Source organism: Neopsephotus bourkii, unplaced genomic scaffold (genome assembly GCF_033783945.1).
Source record: "Neopsephotus bourkii isolate Nb327-2 ecotype Australia unplaced genomic scaffold, CSIRO-AGI_Nbou_v1 NB_962, whole genome shotgun sequence".
In the NCBI taxonomy this organism is placed as follows: Eukaryota; Metazoa; Chordata; class Aves; order Psittaciformes; family Psittacidae; genus Neopsephotus; species Neopsephotus bourkii.
This window is the reverse complement of record NW_026901456.1, coordinates 9,319,668-9,346,174: the sequence shown is the minus strand read 5'-3', so window position 1 is coordinate 9,346,174 and position 26,507 is coordinate 9,319,668. Positions and strand designations below refer to the sequence as shown.

Genomic DNA, 26,507 nt, shown 5'->3' with positions numbered 1-26,507 from the left:
GTCTGACTGAAAGGAAAGTGGGATATAACACTTAAGTAATGACTGGTTTAGTATAAAATTAAGACCTTAAACACAACTATAGGGGTCTTACTAAAACCAGTTAACAGTGTGGTCTGCCCGTTATCTAGCAATAAAAAACAAACAAACAAAATAATGTGATCTTCATTCTACAAAGTTAATATACTATGAGAAAATGTATAGTAATACACTTCATTATAATAAACATTTCATCAAAATAATGTGATTCAGCTATTCCTTCTTGAGATTTTTCTTGACATTCTTAAACTGATATTTATGAAGGTAAGCATCTCTGTATTTAAAGGTGTTAAGAGCTCATGTTCTTGCAAGTTTACTCAGTACAGCTGTTGAAGTCTTAATTCTTCGTCCACTACTCTAAGGAAAATTAAATACTGCAGATGTTATCCTTCATAATGCCATATACACAGAATCAGTTCCTCATTTGCAGGCAAGTTATTTATTTTTTCCTACTTAGCTTCAAGGCAATCATGATCATTAGGCAATGCCAGGGTTAAATAAACATGACCTAAAGTGATCACAAGTCAGAAGTTATTTGAAAGAGATATTCTCACTTCAGTAAGTGGAAATCTAGGAACTGAACTCGAAATATTTCAAATAAACCCCTCTCTTCAGATGCAAAGTTACTAAAAACACAAATAAAAAGGCAGAAATATACCTGACAATAAAATATTTCCTATCTTTGAGACATATCTGAAATAGATGGGATACCTTGCCAGGAGTTTAAAGACGCTAGTGCTCACAAGCAATAAATTAAAGAACCCCCACAGATTAAAATAAAAGACAACAGCCAAAAAAAAAAAAATTACAAAAATGAGGAAATCAGTACTCCCTAAAATAGTTTTATATTTACCCATTCCAGTTTTATATGTCTGATCCTCTCTCACGCCACAGCAGCACCCAAATGTAAGAATATGAACTACCCTGTTCATGCACGTGCACTGACAGTGTTTCTACAGTGTGCAGCCTGGACAAGCCCACCTGCCAGGAATTCCCCTAAGGACAACTGCATGAAACGTAAGAAGATTTGCATCCATTCATAAAAGATCACTTTGCTGAAGATGAAGTCAATGTGGAACAGCTTACAGGAACTTGGGGAACTTTCAGACTCGATAGCAAATTTCTCCAGAGCTCCAAGCCTGTGTAATTCCCAATTCTCATTGAGAAGGGGAGGACTGAAGAGCAAGCACCTTGCTGGCCCCCATGGCAAGTAGAGCAGTCTCTTCAGAGCAATCTCTGCTAACCAGCCATTACTGCCTGACACTGTTTCACTTCACTAATCTTTCCTCACATTGTGAAATCTCTCCTCCTCCTATCCCATAAAAAGGGAAAGATGTCTTGAAATCCTTTAGTAGAGAATTATTGCCAAAGAGTGTCTGAAATCTAAGAATGCTCTCTGTGCCATGATCTAGTACAAAAACTAATTTCACAGCTCTTATCCCTTGCTGTAAATACCCTGTTACCACTCTCAACTTCTTTGATGCTTCCCATGCTTCTTGTAATTATCCTCCCAGTCTGTCACTGGAAGCTGGGTGTTTCCTCAGGTTTGTGTGTGATAATAGGTCCAATGAAGTCAACAGAAGTCCATCACCTACCCCACTACCCTATTCCATGGTCTCCTTCCCCCAGATTAAACCTCAGTACATCTGAGCATCTACGCATCAGCTGTTGTTATAAGACAATACTAACATCCCACAGCCAGCTTGCCATGGGTAGAGACGATTCAACAATGAAAAGCGAAATGTAACAAAATTAAAAGTAATTGGAAAGTCATGCATCTTTATCCCTCTTGTGTACAGCACAAGCATCTTATGAAACACTGCAAATGCTGATTGGAAAAGTATGTCTCAAATATTATTTATTTAAATACTGCAGAATAGGAGGCAGGAATAAGATTACCAGAAAAATCTGGAAATTTGTATGACAGCTTTTCAAAACACAGCCTTCTTCAACCTTAAATCACAAGTTTTTCAGAGCTACAGGTGGGAGCTGGGAACATTTGTCTGTCCTTTTCATCTTAAAAACTCTTGAGCACATCTTTTCATACAGGTCATTCAGAATTTCAGAGAGTATATGATACCGTTTAGTAAAGAGAAGCAGAAGGTAAGGAAGAATGCATTACATAGTTTTGTTTAAATAGAAGGGAGCGTAGCACAATAGCTAGGCATACAACCAGCTGAAAAGCACTCTTATCTATCTCACGCACTAGGTATTTTTATTTTGCAATTTCTCACTTATAGTAAGTGTGCTTATTAGTGGGTTTCCGCTTTGTTTTCTTTCTAAGACATTATATAAAAGGAATTAGGGAGTCAGAGCCCTCCAAAGCACCCTAAGCACGTGAGAAGACTCTTTCACCAGGCTCTTAGATACAAACAATGAAAGAAAGATGCATAAAACCGAGAGCGCACGAACAATGCTCCTCCTCAGTCATCTGTAACCTCTGCTACCTATGTTTGGGGTTATGGTCAGCAGAGTTGTAACTGCGTCAGTTTCTGCACATCTCTGGGTTTTTCTAAGACATATTTAACTACCAACACATACAAAGGCAGCTACCCAAGGCTGAATGGATTTTTTATCCTGAACTCTTGTACTGGTCCTTTAACTTTTTATGACTCATACCTTAAGTATTTGGGAATTCCCCTCTAAATATGAGTTTGACACACTTGCCTTATGGAAAGTTATTTTATTCAGAAAGTATCAAAATGCAACATTCAAGCAATACCCAGGACTATATTTAGCAGCACACAATTGGTCTTTTTTTTTTTTTTTTCCAATAAACTGTCTAATTAAAGACAGATTTAAAAAAAGAGTAAAAAAATGCAAGAACAAGACCGAACAGCAGCAGTGGATGCATTAGAGACAATCACAGGGTTACACACCCAAGCAAGTCAGGCGCTTTTTTTTTTTTAAACTATTCAAACAATGTTAGGGCTGTTTACCTCCCCCCTTGCACCCCCCAGCTGCATGTAAGAGTATGCAGCTTCTCTCTTACCTGTGTGCTGAAGTCCCTTCTCGGTGGACTGACTAGTCATCAGCGATCACCTGACTGAAGCCTGGAAAGAAATTAAAATAAAATCAGCTGACCACCCTTGCTCACTGGCTTCCAGCTTAAATACTCCTCTCCACAGCACTTTGTCATGTGAGGCAGGACAGAACCAGCTGTCATTGCTTCAGAAAAAGGGAAATGGGCCCCTCTGTTTCCACCTCCTTCCTTCCTCCTCTCTCACTCTTTCCTATCTGTCCCTGCCTCCAACCTCCTCCCTTTCTCATTCTTCCACTTTGCTCATTCACTGCCCGCCCGCCCGGCCAGGGTCTCCCAGGGGAAGCCGCATTCCACAACGTACAAGCATTTCCCCTGCATCTCGAGGTTTCTCAACAAGCTGCCTACACACTTCTACTGGGGGAAAAAAAAAAAAAAAAAAGAAAAAAAAAGAAAAGAAAAGAAAAAAAATAATCAGAGAGAAACAGAGAAAAGGCACCACATTCCATAGCCCTCAGTCAGCCCTGGCAGACTACGAGGCATTTTCAGTCACACAGCACAAAATGCATTAGTCAGAGCTGAAAGACCACACACTTTGTACCACTACCATGCTAACAGAGAATGGGCTGAGCAGAGCTACAGGAAAAAGGAAAGGAGGGGTTCCTATCGGTGCTTCCATTTTACGTGGGGTAGCCACCTAAATATATGAAAACTTCACAGGAAAAGGCCCAAAGTTACCATTCCTGGCAGAAACAATGTGGATGTGGGCAGTAGAGAAAGCTCCCCGCTCACAGAACGTGACCTTTTCCAAAAGGACTCCCCCTCTAGCAGAATGTGTTATTCCAAAGGCTGCAAGACATTATCTAAATCAGAACTTCTATCTCCCCGATGGTTTGTTCGTAGGAAATACAAGCCTAGAAAAAGTGAAAGTAATACTGCATGATTCAGATTCCCCAAAACCACATATACTTTCAATTCAAACTTTTCTCTTCTTCAGTGTTCCTTATAGTTCTGCAACTATACCCATCTATGGAGTTTTCTTTTCTCTACTTACGCAGTTTCAACCCTCCATGTATGTGGAGAATCTGATCAGCAAGAAGTAAGAAGAGAGTTCAGCGTAAAAACCCCTCCGTCGTAATCCAAATGACCTAATCTCTCATCTATCTGCTCACTGCTTCCGTCCCCCACGCGCACTTATCTATTGCTCGAAGGCATTTTAGGAGGACGTACACAGTTCAGGAGAAAACACCCCTTTTAACTCACATCAGAGCGAGTGAATGCACTGTACTGGAGCACATGCTTCTGTCCACTGACACCAGTACCACAGAGTCTCTGGCCCTGAATTTCCCACTGCACAGGGACCGTCCCTAATGCATCCTGCAAAACTCAAGGGCTTAAGTCAGTGTCAGAAAAGGGTAGGGAGGCGGGGAGAGAAGAGGGGGAGAACCCTTAACCGTCTGCACTGGAATTTCTTTTTAGGAAAGTCCATGCTTTAATGAAAGACTGATACTAGATACCACAAAGAAACTTTTATTTCTGTATGCACATGACTCAGATATATTTTCTGTGTGGGTTATGTGGTTATGTTATGTTTCATCTCAAAAAACTGTCTCAAAGAGACCTTTAAACATGAGTTTTAAGAAAAACTTGATGTGTTTATGTACAATGAGTGTTTTTAAATTGCTTTTTATTGCACAATGTTATATAGGGACACTGATGTCTGTTCTCATTACAGATATAATCTGCATCTAATATTAAACTATAATAATCTGTAAAAATATTTATTCTAAATTATTTCCTAAATAGTTCCCAGAAAAGAAACAAACTGAATCCTTTAGCAAAACAGACCCTCTTAGTTATAATACTATTTTTCTTCCCTTATTTTCTTGATCATGAAAATACATTTACTATGTTATTGACTTGGACTCATCAGTTTATAAAACAAATGGTAGCTGCTGCTGTGCAGTATTTCAGCAGAGGAAGGCTATCCAGAACTGCCTGAGAGAGTGAACACTGTCGCCATTATAACAAAAGCATTAAAATGAATAATTCATGAGCAGAGGAAGTACCCTACCATTAAAAGGCACCGACTATTTCATGAATTGTCCAAAAGCTACTCGTTTTACTGCCCAGTTCCTTTAACTACTTAGTTATTCCTCATTTTTCTAAAATGGCATAGAGAAGTAATTAGCAGATACACATGGACCAGTTTTAGGATATTTTCCTGAGAAGTAAGAAATGAAAGCTGAAAAGCAAGCCAGAGAGAGGAGGGAGGGGAAAAAAAAAAAAAGTGTTTATGTTTGATGATGGGTATATTAAGGAAACGAGACTTCAAGAGGCTTTTCCAAACTCTGCTTTCGAATCTTGAAAAGGAGGAACATAGCAATCTTTGCCTTTATCTGGCACCTTCCTTTTCAGGATCCCAAAGCATCGTCACAACACCTAGGAATTAAAAGGCCTCACTACTGAGTACCTGCAGAACTTTTCTCCTGTTTATAGAACATAATGCTTCAAGAAGACTAAATTATTTTCTCCAGGTCATACAGGAAGGCTTGGAGACAGAAGCAAGAACAGAGCTTCATTCCCTGCTTACCAGTCCTGTGCCCAACAAAAGGACTAAGTACCTTGCTTTACACGAATAAGCATCACAAGGTTCAATAGTCTGGCAAGTTTTAACCTAATAAAATGAACTGTGGTGCACTAGTATTTTCTGCTGGGATAGGGAAACAATGTGATCCATTAATCCAACTTTACACCAGAATTATTTACAAACTTAGGTTTTGAACAACATTTTCAAGGAATTTGGCTTGGAATAGCAAAGTACATCTGTTCACATTTCACTGCTGCAGGAAAGGCACGTTCTGTGCCTGGAAAAATATGTATTTATAATATACATTTTATTTATTATATACATTTTCAAACTCTTCAAGACATTAAAAACTGGTACACTAACATTGATATACTTCTCAGATTTCATTTGAGCCAACATCTAGTTCTTGAAACAATTAAATTCAAGAAATTTTATCTTTAAAGTAACTTTGTCAAAGGGACAGCATTCTATAATGTTGAGCAAAAGACATCCTAAATATCTTTACACACATGGGTCGCTTTTAGGTGTCCTACTCTCTTGGACTATTGGGATGAACTGAAATGCAATTCTTACTCCAACGCTCCCACTGCCACAAGTTCACTGCTTATGTGGTAGAAAGCCTATTAATATTGAGATACAAAAACATGACCCCAAAGTAGACCATTATGCACAGCATGATAACATTAGGTGTAATTTTGCAAGACCAGATGATGTCACTGGTCAAATTACTGATGCTCCTGGGCTTTTTATTTTTAAACCAGTCACCTTGTTTGCAGAGCCTTGGTAGCCACTTTTCTGATTGTGACTTTAAAACTTTCAGTTCTCAAAAGAATTTATTTCAATAGCATCTACTTGAGAAAGATGCCTTCCTGATCTGGTATTGGATGGATGACTTTCTGCCAGAAATTTGCCATTCAGCCAACTCAGATCTGATCCCACAGCAAGTCCTTACAAGAATGAGGAAATGCTCTTAAGCAACTAGAACAATCCGTACAGTTAAACATATTTTTAGTTTGTAGTCCCCGAGGAACTGTGGGGAGAATTGAACTACAAAACAAATATAAAAAACCCCACACTTGGCTGTAAGATATAATTAACATAGCACAGTTCACAGCAAGCAGGTTTACTGATAGACTATTTCAGCACAAATGACCATTAATGGTTTGATAACTTGTGGCAGGAAGAAAGGGGAGGAAATGCCACAAAATACTTATGAAAACTTTTCCAAATATGACACGAGAGTTCACTTTTTAAAAATTGCACCCAAAAAAAGCAGTTAAAGAAGAAATGTTACAAACACTTCAACCTTATGATCTTAAAAATATCTGTCAACATTATGAATCAACATTACAGGAAGAAATTCTCCATTGAGGTAAACTATCGTGAGTACGTCCACCAAACTGGCAACCTTTTCCAGACTACCAAGTCACTAGCTAAGCACAAGTGTTCTTGAGAACAAGTAGCATCAAATAATTTATTTCAGTTTACCAATAGTTCTACCTCCTTCTAGATAGGTAAAAAAAAAAAATTAAAAAAAATTCCAAGTGCAAGGAAATTAATCAGCATTTTGCTACTCAGACAAGCAAGGAAAGCTGGATGGGAAAAGAAAAGAGTAGCATTGTACCAAGTAAGACTTTAGTACAGTAATAACTATTGGTACACTGTTCAAGATACATGGCTGTCTCAAAACTACATTATGGCCCTAAGCAAGAATGAATAGATTTATTTATATTTACATATCAAAGTAGTGGTAAGGTAGCAATCAAGTGCAAAAGAAAGAGAAATCAGAGGGAAAAGAACTGTCCAACTGTCCAAGAATAATCCATCTGATCGCAGTATGCCAGAAGTCTGGTCAAACAATGTACACAGATTTGTATCTAAGGGCTTAGAAATGTTTAGAGAGTTTCAATATTTGGTTTGCCTGCATAGCTATTTTCTAAGAGGCTATAAAATGAGTAGACTTATGTTGCATAGAGCAGTGGTGTTCTGCCATACTAGCTGTTGCTTACTTGTATCAGCAAGCATTAGTCATGTAGACTCTGCTATGCAGCACAAATACAGGAATTGTTCCCAATCCTTTCAGTACTACAGAGGAACAGTAGAACTATTAACTATGGCTTTTAAAAGAAATAATTTTTATACATTAATATAAATTGTTATTAATTAAAAATATATTTTAGAAGATATTTTTAGATATCTTTTAGATATTATATAAATATTATATAGATATTTATATATAGATACTATATAAATACTATATATCTAAAAGATATAGAATATCTTTTCCATATCTATCTATTCTATATTTAAAAGATATAGAATATCTTTTAGAAGATATTTTTACAGCTAAATAAACAGAGCAGAAGCAACAGTAGTGAAGGGCAGTAGAATGGTAATTTCCACCTTCTTTGCTGTTAAGACATACAGTAGAGGTGGCATCTCACCACAAGATCCCGGAATGTTTGAAATTGGATGAGACCCCTGGAGGTCATCTGGTCCCATCTCCCTGCTCATGCATGACCACCTAGAGCATTGGTGGATTTGGTCCTGGCAGCTTTTGAATAATTGGAAGGATGGAGACGCCACCATCTCTCTGGGCAACCTGTGCCAGTGCTCAGTCACCTTTGCAGTGAAAAAGTGATTACTGATGTTCAGATGGAGCTTCCTGTATTTCAGTTTGTGCAGAATACCTCTGGTCCTCGACACCCCTGAAAAGAACCTGGCTCTGTTCTCTAAGCAACACCCCTTCAGGTGTTTGAATACACTGATGAATTCACCCTGAGCCTTCTCTTCTCCAGGCTGAACAGTCCCAGCTCTCAGCCTTTGCTCACAGGAGATGCTCCAGTCACTTCATCACCTTCATGGTCTTTCACTTGATTCTCTCCAGTATGTCTCTGGACAAACATATATGTCTCCTTGGGGAGCCTAGAACTGGACACCACTGTTTCTGACTGTCAACTACAGGCTGGACTTTCTGAAAGGGATTTTACTTACTTTCCTCCTTGACAAGGAATCCTTCAAGCTCATTACTCTCTCCTTGTTTGTCTCAAATACCAGAGTTATCCCCTTGAGTAGAAGAGGTAAGATTTCAATGACAGTTTATTTCTGCTACCGTGATGTTTTCAGCCTCTTCCACAATCTTCCAGCATTTTCAGAGAGTGAACTTAGAGAAATAAATATGTAAGACATTTACATAAGTACAAGTGGAAAACTTGTTCAGATATTTGTTTGTAGGATGTTCTTGTACTCTCAAACAGAACAGAAGCAGCAAGAGCACTCTTTGAGTTTGACTGATGAACTAGTAGCATCCCATTGCAGTCTCTGAAGTGTCAAACTGTCGTCAGAAGCTAGGGAGTGTAGAAAACGTTTTCTTTTGGGTCTCATTATCAGACAACTATCAAACGGGATAGCTAGTTACAAAACAAACAACTTCACCAATACAAAACCAGTGACAACAAATTATTTCAGATTTTACAGGTGTGATTTATTCCTTCAGTCCAGGTCCCTGGTACCATGTCTCCCCTGACCTCCTGCAGCCAGTTCTCCAAACTCCAAAGGGCTCAAGATTTGTACACCCCATGCAAAGGCCTGAGACATTTTGTGGCACCTTCAAGATCACTAGACAATGATGTGTAGGCAACTGAAACCCACCCTATGCACCCAAATTACAGTGTGACTCTTTTTCATATACGTAGTTACATAAGCGTGATAAGACACGTGCATAAAGTGACACTCAGTCTTCTGTGCTCTTAACAACAAAGTAGTTCTGAGAAGACAGAAGTTGAGAGAGACAGGGAAGAAGAATCAGCTGATTTGAGCTTCGTGCTCCCATTTGCAACCAACTTCCTCCTCTCCTCCTTAACTGCAGTAATCCTTCCCTTCTTAAAAAACAACAAAATCTCTTTATTCACACAAATGTATACGTTGCCTGTCAAGAGCAAGAACAATTAATGTTCAGTGATAAACTAGAAACTACTTGTAATTCAAAAAGGAACAGAGTGAAATCTAGGCCATCTTACCACCACATAAAAAGTGAAACAAACTGTGAAAGCTACTGTCTTTTCCATATCACAAAGTTCACTGAGAACACTTCAGATACTGGCAGCACAAGCAAATCAGCCAAAACATAACAGGATCCTGCACCTGTGCCTCATGCCACCAAGGAAATTTCATAAACTCTGTCACATAAAAATAATAATACTGCCAGAGCTTGGATTTTTCTCAGATCTTTTCCAGTATCTTCCATATTTTCAATTCCTGTTTTATACTTTGAAATACTTACAGACTCATGATCTTTTTAATTAAAAAAAAAAATAAAAGAGGACAGGTATTTTTGAGTATTTTTTCTTTATTATCAATAAACTTTTTAAAATCATGAAAAGCATCTCCAGACAAACACATCTAAAGAAAAGATGAACTTGACCACTTGGCTCAGAGAGGTGCAGAGATACTGTAGCTTTGTACTGACTTCTCAGGGACTAGCAGCAGTGCAAGTATATTGGCATGTACTCTGCTTCCTCAGAAAGGCCAATCAAGGGACACAAGTACCAATGATTACTCTCATTTCTTTTGCAGTGTTATCATGGCATACCGTACTTTCAGGCTTTTGGTGTTACGATCTTCTGTCTGATATACAATAGTAATTTTGTGATTGTGCCATGAATGGATATCCTTAAAGCCTCCTTTTGGGGGTTAATGGCTACTATGTGACATGTCTGGGAATAATCTCATTCTCCCTCTGCTATAGGTAAGCACACAAACAGGAGGACAAAAATAACTCTCTCATACCTGGACTGCTCCTACAGAAGTGAATATTTATTGCATGTATACAAAACCAGGAAGAATATTTCTCTTATATTTGTAGGAACATCTGCTCAGTGTTTTTCAGCATAGTAGTATCTTATGAAATCTCAAGCAATGATTATACTCAAAATGAACAGTCCTACAGCGTTTCCGAGTAGAAGAGCAGGTGTATTTCAGGGATGCCCTATTGATTGTTCTTATTTAGTGTTATCTCACCAGGATTATTGAGGACATCAAAAACTTAACAGCATAAACACAGACTGATAACCAGTAATCAATCACCCTGTCTCTGAACTTCTTAGCCCAAGTTGTCTTACAGCTATAATTAACAAGCAGCGATGTTCTCACAAGAACTACACTTGCTTTTACTGGTGCTGTATCAAAAAATTAAAACATGTTACATAATATCCAGAAAGTTGTCTTTAAAAAAGAAATACAGTTGACGTTCTCTGGTCTTTGAGAAAGTGACATTAATTTTTTCCCCCTAAAAAGCTTCAACAGCTTAGTTCAAAAACTTATCCTCTACAAATGTGATGCATTAATTAAAATTCAAATACTTGTTCACAGTTTTCATGGCTAGAAGCCTAACTTTCTCAATAGTACGTCACTAGTTAAATCAAGTCCTGTTTAATTTGAGAATTATCAGAAAACAAAAGAAAGGAAGGGACCTTGGCAAACTGAAAGAAAGCCAGCTTTCAAGCAAAGGTGTATAGAAAGAACAAGACAAGTCCTACAGAATATATTTGCTTATGCTAGTCTTTAATGTCCATAAACAATAGGATTGAAACCCATGATTTTTAGAGAGATTACCTCAATTACTTTCTAAATCTTTCAGGCTGTTAGCTAGATGGAAGTACACATGGACTTGCCAGGTGACCAGCTTTCACAGAATTATAGAATAGTTAGGGTTGGAAAGGACCTTAAGATCATCTAAATCCAACCCTCCTGACATGGGCAGGTATGCCTCACCCTAGACCATGTTGCCCAAGGCTCTGTCCAGCCTTGACTTGAACACTGCCAGAGATGAAGCATTTACCACTTCTTTGGGCAACCTGTTTCAGTCCCTCACCACTCTCACAGTAAAGAATTTCCTTCTTATATCTAAACTGAACTTCTCCTGTTTAAGTTTAAACCCATTCCCCCTTGCCCTATTGCTACAGTCCCTGATGAAGAGTCCTTTTCCACCATTCTTGTAGGCCTCCTTCAGATATTGGAGGGCTGCTATGAATTTTGGTAGGCAAACTTGATTGCTGAATTAGTATTCCCAGTTATCTAATGTTTTTGTGGTAAAGAGGTATACAGGTATGTAAAATGCTCATAGTTCTAAAAGTGTGTGATGCACAAAGAGCTATCTTGAACAGACTGAAGTTGAGCACTCAAAAGGCAGATGGGGCCAGACTAAAGGACACCTGTGCAACTTTAAGTCCATCTTCCTTTACATGTGCACACATGAAAACACTCTTTAGTTACTGCTCAAAACCTAGGTTTTTTTTTGTTTTGGTGGGGGTGGGTGGGAGTTTGTTTAGGGGAATTTTTGTTTTGTTTTGGTTTGGGTATTTTTTTTTTTTTCCTTTTACAGGTTTGTCCCATTTAGTGCACAAAATCATTATTTTATTTTTCAATGAGCAAAATGGTATTTATTTTACTGTGCCATTCACATAGCCACGGACTTTCCTGCTGTAACCTATTTAACTCCAGCTTTGAGAGATACCAAATTTCTTCATGGGCTTATCACCACTGTATGCATACTATGAAAGTGACTTCCATAATATTTCAAAGTGTGATCTCCCTATGAAAAAAGGATCAAGAATTATCTTCATTTCACACCTGAGAAATTGAGGTGTGAAGAGAGTAAGGATTGGATGACTGTAGTAATCCAACTTAATCTATAGCAAAGAAAGTGAGAAAAGGTGCCAGGTGACCTTAACAGGCTGAGCTGTAAATTGAAATGGTTCAGCAGCTGCTTCAAAGCCACCTCAGACATACCCACAGCAATGGCTCTTGGCTAGGGGCAGTAATCGCTCATTAAAATTGTCTTCAGCCAGGAATAAGAGGCCTTCAAAATACAGCTATCACTGACCTTACCAATGGAACAGACTGCTCAGCACTGCCAACATCAAGAACAGTCAGATGTTCTGAAAACAGCATAAATGAGTAGAAAACCATCTTTTCAGCAGTGGTAAAGGACTGGTCAGAGGATGTCTCTCAGACCTCTGATACAGAGACAGGGATAGAGTCCCTTGGCAGCTCTCAGCTGTGCTTCCCTTAAGTCATTTCTTTGCAAACTTCTCATTCACAACACATTCAGACGTGTTGTCACATCTGAAACAGATGTGTTGTAGAACAGTCTATGGCTGCCAGGTTTGATGCATCCCTATGCAAATCCACCTGAAGTAGTGAGTAGAAGAAGGAAATCCTGTGGAATAAGCATTATGTGAATATGTAACTAGATCCTCTATCATGGCTACATAATCAGAATTTAAGTGAGCTAAGACAGCATTGCCAAAATTAATTCTGACTTTGGATAATAATTTAGCACCTATCTTACTGTTTTACTACCTTACTATTTAATGTAGTTTTCAGTATATTTTTAAATATATTCAGCATATTTTTAAAGCCCCAGGAAAAAATATAGAGAAAACACTTGTAAGAAAGTGGCCTGACCACAGCATGGAATAGCAGTGTGGAACAGGTGGGTCTACACTACAGCCTCTATTGTTTGTATTCATGGAGGGAGTAACTGCATCAGTAAGATGCTTTCATCCATGTAAGCCATCATTTTGTCAGTGGATCAGCTATGAAAGACATCTAGCAAGTAATGGTAGGGGTATGCTCAGCTATCTTTGTCTCTTCCTAGCAGAGGTCAGTGTACTTAAATTGTATGCAACTTTTGACCCATTTCCTCAGCCTTGATGTCTTCTGCTTTTACAACCTTTGTTTCTTCCTTACAAGAGCTGTTCTTCATACACTCTTAAGCTTTCAAGCACTGTCCCTCATCACTTGGGTGACATGGTTTAGTGTGAGGTGTCCCTGCCCATGACAGGGGGTTGGAACTAGATGATATTAAGGTCCTTTCCAACTCCATCTATTCTATGATTCTATAACACTATCATGCTCCCCCAACTGTCCCCACTTCTCATTTTGCCACAGTCTCTAGTCCATCAGGTTTCCAAATCCCAGTTCTCAACTCCCTCTTGGGGCTTCTTGCTTAAAGTCCATATTTTCCTGCCCAACTGGCTACTCATCTCCCCAGTTGATCTCATTTCCCTTGCTTTTTCCCCATCTTGGGTCTTTGTCCTGGACTTCTCTCCTCGGGGCCTTTGTCTTAGTGTTTTTACACCAAGTTTTTACACGTTAGTCCAGACCCAGTGTACTCAGTCCTCATCAGGACCATTCTTTCCCTCCTTTGTACCTCACAGTCCATCTTACGTGTTCACTGCATAGAAGTCGGGATTTTTCTGGCAAAGGTGCAATATTAGCTTAAAGAGATTCTTTGATCCCAGTTGTAATAACCAAGGTCTGCACCAGTAAGTAAAGCAGGTTATTTCCCTATTTAGGTTTACTTGTCAAGAGCGAAGTAAAAGGACATAGTCTCACCTCTAAGTTTCAAATCTCTACTTCATAGTACAGGCAAAACAGCACAAAACTATGGAAAACAGTCACAATTAGCTGAACATATTTCAGCTCACAAATGAAATCCTCCCTCTTCTTACCTTCAACAAAACGTGCCCAAGGCAGAGATGTGACATGAACAGTTTCTGTGGTGTGGTGGAGTCATGCTGCAAAGGAGAGCTGGCTCCTGTGAGCAGAGATCTGTCTATGCTTCTTTCCATCGTTTACCCCCCAGCACAATCAGTTCTACCCCATGCCTTCATTATGGACAAGGAATAAAGATGGCACATCAGTCAGGCTCAGGTGTAAACCTTCAGTACAGTTATGTAGCTCAGGAGTTTTGTCTTGTACATCTGGTTCTATCATTCAGACTCAAATGAGCTCCAGCAGTGGGTCTCAAAGTGCAGTTGAGCAATGCAGCATTCAGAGGCATGGCTATTGGACAGTGATGGACAAACAGTACAGTAGCCATAGGAAGAAAAAAAAAGCCATTTCTTGGAGTTTCCGTTTTCCTGGTCCTAGAGCACAGACCTGACCTGTCCCTCCAAACAGACTGCTTGGTCCCCAGCTCCACCTTTCCCAGCGGAGCATTTCTGAACACTGGTGGGGCAGGGTGAGCTGGGCACTGTCCATCCCATGCTTCACACTGTACCTTATGATAAACGTGGCAGGGGAGAGAACATCCTCCCAAACGTCAAAATGGAAACTGACCTGTACAGTGGTCTTCTACTTACTGATTTGCAGGACCAAACCAGCAGAGGTGATTACAACTAAACCCTAAGGGATGTTTGTAAGTGAAAGTGGATGTTTCCTGAATGAACTTTATAGTTCAGATTTACTGCACCACTTAGATCAGGCTTCGATTATTACCTTCTTATCATATTTTATAATAATTTTTGTATCACATATATTTTTGCAAAATGAACCCAAGTTACAATTTTTAATGTATTGAAAAGCTGACTTGAAAGTTTATGTTAATTATTTGGGTCTAATTACATTTTTATTCTTTTTAAAAGCACTCTTAATCCAACTGACAAAAAAAAAAACAACAAAATCTTTTTGTTTTAAAAAACAAAAGGATGGAGCCAAAATATGCAAGATATTCTGCTAGCATTCCACTTACAAAAAAATAAAAGCTAAGTATATTTTCTAACAAAGCTTACACAAATTATTCCCACTTTAATTAAATCCCTCTTTGCTGGAAACTAACAAAATGCCCATTAAGAGCACAAGACAGTTATTATCTTTCAATCTTTCTGCTTTTTATATATTACCTAAGTTTCAGTGACTCTTGCTGCGTTATCCACCTCTCTTTTAAAGAACATACTCTGTAACCATAGCAATACTTTCCCACCCTGGTATTATTTCCCGCTGGCTTGTTCTAGGCTTTTGCACATAGCAACAACAACAATCCTTGGTCCAAACTGTCAACTTCTTCTTGGCAACTCTTAGCAAAATTAGCGTATCTGTAAACTTCCAAGTATATGGCTTTACATTTTCAAAAGATTAATACGTATGTTCTGAACAAATTGCATATTTCTAATCATAACACTACTTTGTATGATACTTTAATACCACAAATACTAGATGTCGAAATTCTAGATGCTATCTTCTAATTTTATCATTTTCTACAGAGCAATACACCAGTTTCTCCTTAGATAAAAAGCAATGAGCAGCTTTGTAACATCTCACATTTTTTCACTGAGCTCACAACAAAACATTAAAACCTACCCCATTTTTAACTGAAGTCATGTGGAGGAACACCATCTATACTGTTTCCACTCAACCAGTTGGACTTCAGGTTCACAAAGGCAGCACTAATTCAGCAAGGACTGAGACATATGTTTTAATTTTGTCATCTAAGTACTCACATAGCCCACCAAAGTCACAGTATGCACCAAAGCATTTAATGACTATACTACAGAGGGCTGATTTTAGTCATGTGCATAGTTTTTTAATGGCACACATGTAAGCAGCCATACTAGCTTGACTTACAGGTGAAGTTATTTGCAGAAGGACATGCATCAGAAATACAGCAACTCCAAGTTAAACGGCCCCAGATTCCTTATATTAGTTCACCACTCTTCATCATGTAATACCACTAAGTTTCTTAAGTCTAAGCTGATTATCAATGCCTGTACTGATCACTGCTTTACTGTAGAATTTAGAACTGATTTTTTTTTTTTCTGAAAAATTAAAAAGCACATGACAGAACAAGGTCTTCAAAGAAGCTTATAACTAACTGAGGTTGATTTTGTTGAACACCTTTTCCATAGTATTTTAATTTGAGTTAGTTTTCATAAGGTGAATAGTAAGGATACACACAGTGAATCGTGGTGAAGCAGCACAAAGTACATGTGGGGGCAACGGTGATTTAATAGGAGTGTATTACTGTACATCCTCTCTCCACACATTCTCATCCCACTGCAATCAATAAGACTTTTGCCATTGACTTCTCTGTCAAATTTGCATCGCTGTTCTTTATTTGTTCATATGAATCAAACCCAGCAATATTCCCTTAGTATGTTCTCTGTAGCGGGAGTTCTGGAAGAGGAATTAGATACATAAACCAACTAAAATTACAAATCACCTAGTGAGAGAGGCATTACCATTGAAGAAAAAACTTTATTCCTCAGTCACAAGGATAAAAACAATGACAGGAAGTTGGATTGGTGTTTTATATATATATACTTACATACACTCCTATGTATATGTGTGTGTGCATATATAAAATATATACATGCACATAAAACATGTGGGATATGTATTTAACAAATATTCAAATGGTCCAATACATTTGTGAGAGCTTGAGAAGAGAAAGAAGAGAAAAAGAAGACAAAGAGAGAAGACGAAGAGAGAAGATGAGAGAAGATGATAAAAGAATAAAAGAAGAAAAGGAGAGGAGAGGAGAGGAGAGGAGAGGAGAGGAGAGGAGAGGAGAGGAGAGGAGAGGAGAGGAGAGGAGAGGAGAGGAGAAGGAAGATTACAGATGACTTTTCTATGCCAACTGTTTTAAGTGTTGTTGGGTTAAAGCATATTCTCATTTATGGACATAATCACCTTTGTGTAAATATGCAATTCATCTACAAGTATGAGCCAGCTGGGGCTGCACACTAGAGGAATATACCCCAGCCAAATGGGCCAATATAGGATGACATTCCTGCTAAAAAAAAAAAAAAAAGCCAAACCAAACCACAAACATAAGAAACAACACACACAAAAAATCCCCCAAACAACTAAACCCCAAAACTTTACATCATTGTTGCCTGCTTGTTTTTAATAGAAGGAATTAGGTCTTTATGCACATAGAAGATAAAATAAGAGTCTAGATTTTTGAAATGGAAAAGAAATAAAGTGATATAATTACTTTTATGATAACATCTAAAAAGAGACAAAAGGAAGTTATACTTTGTTATTTTGGTACTTTGCCTAGCAGAAACATTTATTTATAAGTAGTTGTAATAAGATTTACTTAGGCTTTCTTTTTAAAGAAAAAGGTGAGAATATGAAATTAATATTTCCTGCAATTTAACTATGATTACTAAAAGATTAACAGAAATACAGAAAAGAGATGGCAATTTTGTCCCCACGGAGCCTCAAAATCAAGGTTGTTATACTAAAGCAAAGTGCCCTATCATTGTACAGTAAATTACTATTTTGTCCTTTATCAGCTGGTACGCTAAATTTATGAGAGGATTTCCAGACAAAATTCTTCAGCTGAGGATCACAAATTATAAGAGAAAAAAGGAAATAACTACATTTTCTGTTTCTATAAATGAAGGAGGTAATAGATTTATTAAATTCTGATTAAAATTACATTTTTTAACATGTTGATCAAATGCACCATGAAAACCAAGCATTACTGGATTTGTTTTGTTTTATGAGAATACAGTGGGAAACCCATTCACTCCTATCAAAGATTTTCTGAATGTACTGACCTCATTGGTCTATTAACAAAAGTGCAATTACATTTTATTCTAAAATAATCAAACTATTCTTCCTTGCTATAGCAGTTATTATGTTTTCAATGTACACATTTTGGTTAAGTTTTTTTATATCCTGAAGACACTATTCTCTTAGAAGTCACCATCCTCATTTAGAAAAGCATGGCATTTTGATGATTCTTCATTTGATTTACAGAGAGACTTCAAGGAGATAGAGTCACTGAGATTAATTTTCAATTTTAAAATTGTAACTCAATCCACAAGGGTAATGAAAATAGACTTTTAAAATATATTAATTTCTGTACACTTACAAAGGATTTACAAGATTTTAAAATAATAACACTTGGCAAAGGTGCTCTTTCTCCAGCCACAAAAAATAACTTTGAAAACTTTTGCAGGAATCTAAAAATATAATTCTAAAAATAAAATAATAAAAAGCTTTAATACTTGAAAGTCAGGTGAAAATAAGGTATCTTTTAATTTTGTTTCTGTTTACAGCACTTTAAGTTGGCATGAGTTTATCAAGACTTCAAAACCATCTTTAGGCACCATCTTCTGTCTCTTCTATAGATAGATCTTAATTACACTCTTTATTCCTTGCACGAAGTTTCCCTCTCTTGTTCTTCCTTCCTGTGTTTTAGAGACCATTAATATTTATCCTTTCTTTCAAGAGGATAACTGTGCACAGGTCTATCATTTGGAAGTCATGAAAGTCTTATTTTTAATATTTTTGCTTTTTTTTTTTTTTTTTTTACAACTCGCAAATAGTGTCTTAGTTTTAATTGTAAAGGCCCCATTACAGTTACCTTTCAGACAATTTAAATGCTTCCCCATAAACTAAGAATGAGAAATGGTTGGTGGAAATTTAGAAGGATGTTTTTTCCTTTCCAGTTTTCTGAAGCCTCTGAAGCTTCTTTCCAAAAATCTGCTTTAACTGGATCTTGTACAGGCACAGCAAATGACCCAAGAAGCATTGGAAAAATTCAAACAGCTAAAAGAATCAAAACAGGAATGAGCTCTGTGACAGATAGCAGGTATTTGGGGAAATTAGAGAGTATTCTTTGCTTGTAAATCGATTACTTAAAATATTTCCTTTGTAGCCCATTCTTACTGAAAACATGTGAAACAAAACCACAAATAAACCAGCTTTGAAACTTGCAACCCCAAATCTAAGCAGAAGGAAGACAGTCCTGTTTAGAACAACACATTAACCATTGTAGATGCAGCGTTCCTATTAGAATGTATTATCACACAGTATCCAAGTTTATCAATCCTGGCCTCAATTCAAATATGCAGTTAGATGCCTTACTAAGTGCTTCGCTAAATTGAGCCTTTAATGCTATTTAAAACTAACTTAATATAGAAAAGAGGTATAGATTAACTGACACGTCTACTACCTTTTTTGCTTCAATCGCTTCTATTTAAGTGATTTAAGTGCACCACTCTCTGGGGAACATAAAAATGGGGGAGCAGGAGGGGAAGGGGGGAAATCCCAATAAGTTGTGTTTGACCTGAAATTGCAAATTCAAGCACAAGACCATTTCAGACTTCAGACTGTCCGATTCTTGTAGTTTCATGTAATACATTCACTAGTTAAGTCTTACTCCTTGTTACTCCTTAATAGTGCTTGTGCCTTTTATTGACCTTCTCACAGCAAATTGTCTAAAACTGGCTTTGAATGACTGTGTGGCTCCTGGAGTTGATCTGGAAATCTAGAAAACAAGACATGCACCAGCATTTGGGCAGCTGGCCACAAAAATGACAGTTTTATGCAGGAACTCTGTGGTACAGGCAGCACTGCCAAAATTCAGCTCACTCTCATACCATCTGATGTCTTGACCATGAGACCCTCCTCTGTCTTTGTCCAGTGCCTTGTCATTCACACTTTCCCACTCTTGTGACAAGAAGAAATTTAGAGATGAGATGTTCCTAAAGTACAGTACATGCACCATTAGTGGGATGCTGGCTACTTTAAAATGATAAATGAAGGCTGCCTGCACAGCCTAGCACCTCCTTTGAAGTACATGGGAAGCTTGTATGAAGCCAGGAACTGCTGCCACACTGCTGGCTCACTGCAAGGGTACAAAAAAAGTGAACCCCCTACCTAGGGATCTTCTAAGAGAGGGCGCTAAACATATGTTAGGTCCCAGAGGCTGTTGCCATGAGTGCTGTTGCCCAGAAGAGGGGAGTTGAAGACAGAGGCAGCTGGCAGGAACCCCTGGGAAGAGAAGGTTGCCTAGGGCAGCCAAGTGTCTGCTAGAGCATTGTGCAAACAAACCATCTCAGAATATCTGTGATCTTCTCACTCACTACTTTTCCCTGATTCATTCCATAAACACCATTGTTTCATCACAGGTGTGTTTCTTCTGGGGAAAAAGCCCCACCAACAAACCAAAAAACAAAACCCACCCCAATACTTACCATTTATTAGAAGATTTTGCACAAACATATACATCCAAGGAAGCAGAATTAAAGTAACACATGCAACCTTGATTTCAGCCAACCCTTGAGTTCTGGTGGCCTGCCTCTGCCCCCTTAACGTGTCTTTTGAAGTGCATTGTGTATATGCAAAGTTACTTCAACTTTAGAAGGAAAAAAATGAATCACAGATCAAACCAGGAAGTCAAATTCCATTTTTTGTGGCAACCTATTCACAAGTGCACACCTGAGAGAAAGAGTAAGAATATTAACACTCAGCTCTGTTGCTTGAATCAATCAAGAAACCAGCGCATAGGCATCATCTTTTGCAGTACCCTAGACTAGGCAAGCAAAAAGAACCCATAAATCCTGTGTTCCAGGCAGGGTACTGGAAAGCAAAAGCATCCAACAGCTAATGACCTCCCCTGCCATCTTGTCGTCATTATCACTCTGCCTCAACATTTCCCTTTCTTGTGTTGACAGCAAGTCTGGTCCTATTTCTTTCTTGCCTGTTTTGCTGTTTATACTTGACACAGGAATCAGAATGGCGACCAAACGTCACTTACCCATCCTCCTCTGCTGCATGGTCCTTAGGAGCCTGCCAGGGTGTTGGACAAACATGAGAGGGTCTACCTTATCCATTCATCCATTCTTGAACTGAAATCAATGGGACTCACTGGTGCATTTAAGAATAGATGTGCTAATACATAGTAGTATGCAAAATACACTCACATACCCTGTCTTTCTTTAACCTTATGTTTTCTATATTTAAAGAGGCTTAGCTCCCTTTATTTTTACCCTATTTTCTGCCCCCTCTGCCAAACAGAAGACACATCCACAACCAAGTAAGTCGACATTCCCCAACATACAGTTTGGGTTGAGACAGAACAAAAGAAATAACTTCTTCCAAGTGGTACACAGTGCAGTCCTGGAGTCAGAGCAATTAGGCCTACAACTGACAAAAGAAAGTGACTTCACATCCCAGCTGAAGAGAGCAAATGGAACAAGATGTAATGCAAGAATGACACAGCTGGAAACAAAACAAAGACATGCCATTTTTCATAATAATGCAGATGTTAAGATATTCAAAATATTTTTAGCATGTACTGGGGAACACAAAAAAAGAAAAACCCTATTGGGAATAGCAGTCCAGATCTACATTGTTCCCCTGTTTTTCATGAAGTATACAATAGTGTGATTCCTTTCCTTTCTGTGAATTTAAACACTTAGCTCTGACACAAATTTGCAATTTTTCCAGAAAAATATCAGCGTGTTCACTATTTTTAAATATATTCTACAGAATTTTAGCTGAAGCAACCTGTTCAGCTCTCGACAGTGGTTTTCTGCTTTCAGATGCCTTAATAGTTTGAAGACTGATCTCCTCTCAGTAATTCTGAATTCTAATATTTTGCACACTTAAGTCGCAAAAACTCAAAGTAACATAACTCAAAGTTTGCATCGTTTATTTTTAGGTCAATTTAACACTGCAGGACTTGATCATGTGTATACACTCCATCGTTTATCATCTTTTTCCACTGCCCTCTCCTCCAGAAATCGAGTTTATCTACAGCTGGGAAATCTTCACATCCTTTAGTTGCTGAGAAAGTTACCTGCTCCTTCTCTGTTACATTTGACCAGGCCTTCTGCATACACACTAATAAACTATACAGTAAAAGACAATGACCAGTTTTACCATGACAGTAGTTCTGCAGTCCCAAGCCATACCAAATTGTAAGAACTTGTGCCTTGCTTACTGTCACTCTGGGCCATCCTGCCTGAACGTGCCTTGCATGATGGACCCCTGCTGTGCATTTGCCTTTGTCCCTTCCCAGCTCCCAATGACAAGATCAGTTTCATGCTTTGCAACTCTGTTCCCTTTTCCCAAAGGGCAAAACCAAAGCACAAATGCAGCATGGCAGGGGGATGTGAACTCCAACTTCATATCCCGGGGGGACAAATAAGGGAGTCCCAGTATTCTCACTATAAGTAGATTCTCCAGTTTTCAACACCTCCTCAAGAACTAGAGTCTATGGCCACCTAACAAACTGGACTAGCTGAGGAACCTAGACAATGCTCCCAGCCTCTCCAAACTCCACTCCACACTCAAGAGATGTGGCAGCATGGCACTGTCAAGTACCACAATGTTATGCTTCCTGCCCCAGCCCTGCACACATCTTGTGAGACCGCAGCAGCATCACCCTTTATTTGCCTATGGGGGCTCTGTACATCACAGCAGTGCAAATTCACAAGAGCACAACACAGCCTGTGCAAATCCTGGTAGTTCCCTTCAAAGCATCAGACTTCCCAAACATACATTATATACACAGTCTGTATCCTTATCTCCCCTCTGGGATGGGAAGACAACTGCCAGAAAATGGGCAATTATTCATTAGGTAATTCACACTGCTTGTAAGCAAGACTTAGTTATCCCCAGCAACAACTCACACATAGGTAAGAAAGTGACCCACACAAACTGAATTATGCTGGTGGTGACAACCCATATGCAGGCATAGTGTTTTCCTGAGGAGCAATACACAGAGTGACAACAGAGGGGCTGCAGGGAAAACAGCAGTAGCAAAAGGCATCAGCTGTCTCTGAATCCATGGTCTACACTGAAGAAGCCTCTGGGAGAAAGGGTTACACGGAGAATCCTGTCAAGCCACATATGGACTTCAGCAGCTGAGCAGCCCTAGTCTAGTTTATATTTGATAGGGATACCAAATACATTTTTGTATGAAAAAGGTCTTCAGGCTGAAGCTCTACAGCCCTTTTTCTGGGAGCATTACTTGTTACAGGCAATCACCACGCACGAGGCGTACTTGGTGGCTTCCAAAGCTAATCATTATTGCAACATGTAAGAGGCTGAAAAAAGTTTAAGTGTAGTATCCCAGCATCTAAAGGGGGCCTACAAGTAATCTGGAGAGGGATTTTTTTCAAGAGCATGTAGTGATATGACAAGGGGGAATGGCTTTAAACTGAAAAAGGGTAGATTTAGGCTACATATATAAGGGAAAAAATCTTTACTGTGAGGGTGGTGGGGCACTAACAGGCTGCCCAGAGAAGCTGTAGATGTCCCATCCCTGGCCAGGCCAGGCTGGAAGAAGCTTTAAAGGCCAGGCTGGAAGAAGCTTTTAGCAATCTGTTCCATTGGAAGGTGTCCTTGCCCATGGCAGGGGAGTTGGAACTGGATGAGCTTTAAGGTCCCTTCCAATCCAAACCATTCTATGACTTGTAAGCAGCTCTGAGCAGGCTTTGAAAGACTCCAGAAAGTTGTTCTATAAATACAGAGCATAACCTTGATTTAGTACAAGGTGCCAGACACTATGGAGTTACTTCATAAGACAGCATCCCAAAATGTAGCTGATGTATCAGATATGAACAGAAGGCATGAAATGTCAGAGGCATTTTAACTCTCCCCCTCCCACAGTCAGGAATCTGACAAGTGCAAGCTATCAGGTAAAAAGGAGCCTGAATGCCAAGCACTGCAGCTCTCATCCCTTCAGAATCTCCAGATAAACCAGCTTTTGCAGTCAACCAGCCAGGTTAGTACCTGCACCCTCTAACAAAGGCACCTCAGATATATGACTGCAGGTGGTCAAGGTCACAGAAGAAAGCAACAGTAGCCTGTATGGGTGTCCTCTAGCATAAGGAGAAAAAAAATAATAATTCTAATTTAACAGAAAAATGGAACTGGGCTGTGAAGGGGCCAGCTGGGAATAGAACAGGGGAGTTCCCAAGAGCTCCCAGAGTTGGTAGAAAAGAAAAACCAAAGTAAAATTTCTCTCGTTTTTTCCTACAGAAGAGGAAAGTACAGTTTGACAAGTGTGAAGTGCAACGTTAAATGACATGTAGATGACTCATTTTTAAATTATTACAAAATGCAAGGAGTTAGAGAAGTCACAGTTTAGGACAGTTCTTACTCTTAAGGCTCACACAGTAGAATGGAGTCTAGAAGAGTGCTAGAAGACTCAAATATGTAAGCAGACTTATCTCCAATCAGGCCTGGTATTTCCCCAAATTCTCAGCTGCATACACATGGAACACAAGGCAAACTGTAATGCAAATACAAGGTCATACTCCTAAGAACAGAGAAAGCTGGTGCACATCTGAAACCTGGGACCATAACCTGGATGGCAGCTACTTTCATGGAGGTGTTAGATCACTGACAAAATCACTTAACATACACCTTGCAGGCAGTGTTATGGCGAAAAAAACGTTTAGGGCGATCCCTGGACACCTAACAGGAATAAGCTTGCCTTTTTCTAGGTATGGTGAGATCAATATTAGAATACATAAACATTGGAACTATATGTAGAAGGTGCTAAAAAAGAGTGCCCAAGTGATTTAAGGGATAAAAACCAAATTGTCTTCAAGTGAGACTTAGGGATTTAAGTCTGTATAAATTATCAGTGAGGATGATTTATTTGAACAGAGTACCAGGCCAAGTGATGGATTCTCCATCATCCCCTTAAGTCTTTGCAAGATACTGAACACAGCAGAATCATTGCTGTGCACATTGCAGTGTCCTTTGGTAGCAGGAGGTTTTAAAAGATAGTATGAGGATATTTCTGGCCTTGAAAAAAAGATTCTGAAGGCTGTACTAAAGCTGAAGACTGAAATCTAAAGAACAAAAAAATAACATTTTAAACAAATAATGTATTTCCTATTTGAAGAAAACAACTTCTAGAGACTAAGCATTAAGAGTGGAAAAGCACAAGGATTTCCAAATGCCAGGTTATCATGACAGAAATTTTAAGTAGTAATTTAATTTCTATGAAATATTCTGTGCTCATTCTGTAATTGGGGAAAATTCATATGAATGTCAGTCTCACCTCCTACCAATTATGACCAAAATGTTGCCTTTTACTTCCCATCAGTGACACATGAGTACTGGCACTTTTATTTCAAAATTTGTATGCAAGGACAAAGTGAACATATTAGTAAAAGGTTGTGGTTAGTTAGGTAAACTCCCCATGGTAAATTTAGTTATTTCCTGATCTCACAGCTTAGTAAGACAGGAAAGTCTTCTGTCAGTCTCTACCTTCTTCTCAACATACAGCAACTCATTTCAAACTAAGAAGCAATACAAAAAGCTCCCCTTTTGCAATAAAGTAATTAATCATTGCCTGTTAACATCCTTTCCTACTTTTGTGTCACTTTCTAAAGGAATTCCCCATGCTCTTCTTCCAAACGTAGATACTAGGTGTAGTGTTAAGCAAACTCTTAACATCAAATAAACAATTTAATTTTATGCCTCACAAAGTAATGATTCTCTGCAAATCTTCACATACTTCCACCCTCAATCCCCTCCTCATATATGTAGAAAAAATAACATAGAAAAGGAAAACATAAAAAAGAAAAAATACATGTAGAAATGTGCGGGCAGAGGGTGGGGGGAGAGGAATCAGTAAAAGATTAGCAAGGCCAAGAACTGCAAATATAAAACCCACTCACATTAAAATTTGTTAATGCAATTAAGTTAACCATTCAGGTTTCAACAATAAGTTTCTACATGAATTACATGAGATACAAATAACAGAAACATTACGGCTAAATTCCAAACTTACATTTGTAAAATGCACAAGTATATACCTTTGAGGTAAACTTTCTAAATGAGATTAGGTAGACTAATAAGCCGATATGATGAGGAAGAGAAAAAAAATGAATTAAGAGAAAGAAAAAGAGCACACAGCCAAGGCTTCATCTGTCTGGTGTCTCCCTTATTCTACAAAAAGCTATTTTAGAGCAGAGACACCATTTTCTTCTAGAAGTGCCAAAATATATGCAGTGTGAAGTATCCTGTATATCCTTAGGAGCAAACAATAATTATTGATTTAACAATAGGCTGGAAGCAGATATCAAGCAGACTCTTAGGAATAAGGCTTCCAAGATCTCAAAGGTAGCTTTGTCTCCATAGAAGTCTCAACTTTTTCCAGAACCAGAACAAAGATGGAGACATACTACAAGAACAAAATTTCCTGAGTTAAAATTAATTCATTAGTGACAAGTTTGTAATAGCACCACATAATATTTTAGCCACGTACCAGCTTCAAAAGCCTGTTTAATTCAGGTAAGACAGAAATAGTTTTCTACATGGCAAAGCAGGACAGATTTCAGAACTATA

General features: G+C 38.5%; 3 long non-coding RNA genes across 5 annotated transcripts in view; 1 reads left to right on the top strand and 2 right to left on the bottom strand.

The window, feature by feature from the left end:
* The window catches only part of LOC133215326 (uncharacterized), a 520,488-nt gene that overhangs the window by 228,784 nt on the left and 265,197 nt on the right, over positions 1–26,507 (top strand). The gene's annotated exons all lie outside the window — the stretch shown is intronic.
* The window catches only part of LOC133215324 (uncharacterized), an 80,631-nt gene that overhangs the window by 38,032 nt on the left and 16,092 nt on the right, over positions 1–26,507 (bottom strand). For 2 of the 3 annotated variants that reach the window (XR_009726382.1, XR_009726381.1), the window contains exon 4: positions 3,029–3,089. This is a non-coding gene — a long non-coding RNA (uncharacterized LOC133215324). Of the gene's footprint in view, positions 1–2,812; positions 3,090–26,507 lie in introns of those variants that run through there. The other variant, XR_009726380.1, reaches the window with a different exon arrangement.
* Positions 16,270–22,311, bottom strand: LOC133215312 (uncharacterized). The gene is made up of 3 exons (XR_009726375.1): positions 18,772–22,311; positions 17,082–17,181; positions 16,270–16,565 (listed from the first exon to the last, which is right to left on the bottom strand). It is a non-coding gene; the product is annotated as an uncharacterized LOC133215312 (long non-coding RNA).